We start from the raw sequence: 2,187 nt of genomic DNA on the forward strand, positions 1-2,187 counted from the left end.
TGGTTTCTCTCCCGGGACCTTCCTGAGCACATTGGGCACAAGTGCAGGCCCACGATCCAGGCCAGCTGAGGTGGGTGGAAGGAGGGTAGTTGTGGCATGAAGACCCTGTACAGGTGCCTGGACCATTGTATAAGCAAGAAGTAAATCCAAGTTGTGTCTGAGCCATCAAATGTTTAGAATCTTCCTGTTCAGCGTTTATCCTACCTAAATTGCATGATGTACAATTGGGTCTAGGAGAAAGCAACTAATATTTCTGCTATCTAGCTGAATCCTGAGTGGCCAGTTTGAAATTCATTCCCTTAGGGAACTGAAGTTCAAAGTAGCTAACAGGTATGAATGTCTAAGATATTACTGTATTTAAGCCTTTACAATATTCTGGGTGTTTGAAGTATGCCTGCTTTTCTAGGTAATTGTATGGTTGGCAAAATTTCAGGGTAGTACAACATTCTTCCCTTGCTTTTTCTTTACTCTGCCTTTAAATTGTGTAAGGCATTCTATGATGGTTCGGGTTAAAAGGCATATTATTTGTCATTGCTAGTAAATGGTATCATCTCTCCTCCTCATATAGACTGGAAATTCTCAATGTTGTGATTTCTTTGGTGAAATTTCTTTCCTGCTCCCTTTGTGCTTTCTAGAGCCAAATCTATTAGAACAAGAGCTGGTCCATGAGCTCATTCCATTACATACTTTCTTTTCAGTGTAAATAAGATGAGGGTATAGGTATCTATCTGCCCAGTTTTCTTCCTATCTAGACACTGGACGAAAGCCCTTTAAACTTTGCAAAGATGAAAAACAGAAGGAAAAAAATACCAATTTTACTTTCAGTATTTGTAGGGAACCCTTTAGGGGGAAAAATTTGTAGATTGAACACTACAACAAATTAACTATTAATAGTTAATGTATAACACAACAAGACTTATTCAAAATGCTAGGAATTTTTAATGTTTCATAAGCAATGAATATAATCATCACATTAATAGGTCAGTGAAGAAATTTGATGTGATGGCTTGTTATTTTATGAATTTGCATGGTAATGATCATTCTGTGGGGCCTTTAGTCACCTAATAGTGAGAAAGAACTCACTGCTAATCCTGAATAGGTTATTCTCTGTTTGAAAATGTTGCCTGATGTCATGAGGCAATCTAGGGACAGAAGCAGGAAAGCAGGAATGAGGAGAATTGTCAAATGGAGGCACAGTTTAAATATCCCTTATCAAAATGCTTGGGACAGAAGTGTTTTGGATTTTGGATTTCTTAGGATTTTGGAATATTTGCATTTGCATAATGTGATATCTTAGGAATGGGACCGAAGTCTAAATACGAAATTTGTTTATATACATCTTATACATATAGCCTGAATGTAATTCTATACAATATTGTTGTATTGGAGCATTCTGACTCATCGCATGAGGTTATGTGTGGAATTTTCCACTTGTGGTGTTATGTTGGTGCTCAAAAATTTTCAAATGTTGGAGTATTTCAAATTTTAGATTCTTAGACTAAGGATGCTCAACCTTTAATAAAATCGAGCATGAACATTTGGGCAATTAGCATCCTGAAGACCAGGGTCAGAAGCATGAGGACTGGAGCTTTGAAATAAATGCCTTCTATTTAAGAGCAACTGAGATAATTAGAAATGTCCAAGCAGGGATTTAAATATCAAGAACAATAAGGCACAGAACAGTCAGAAAGCATAAAAGACAAGACTCCCATTTAAAGACAAAGCAAGTGGCCTTAAAGAGAAGAAAACAGTCAATAAAAGAGTAATATCATGAGTTATCTAGTAATGAGCCATTTAGTGACTAGCCTAGGGTTCCTTGAATCTCACCTAGATACCCTTATAAATAAGAACAGCAAGGGGGCTGAGAAGTCTGGCTGCAAAGATTGGGGATTTAACATCGGAAATTAAAGAGAGTCATCAGAGGAAAATCTTGCAAACCAAGGCAGGTGGGATAATGCAGAATGGGACTATATCTACAGCACAAGGATAAAGGGGAAACTTGAAGACATGAGGTGCCTGGACACCTTTTCCTGTTTCTGTAAAACTGAGTTTTTGAAATAATTATAAAAAAAATGGCATTAAATTCAGTAAGAGTTACTAGGATCAATCACAAAGAAGGCACAGCACATAACATTTATTCAGTAAATATTAATCCTGCTTTCCTTATCAGGACTCAATAAAACACCC

Source organism: Tupaia chinensis, unplaced genomic scaffold, assembly GCF_000334495.1.
Source record: "Tupaia chinensis unplaced genomic scaffold, TupChi_1.0 Scaffold142961_1, whole genome shotgun sequence".
In the NCBI taxonomy this organism is placed as follows: domain Eukaryota; kingdom Metazoa; phylum Chordata; class Mammalia; order Scandentia; family Tupaiidae; genus Tupaia; species Tupaia belangeri.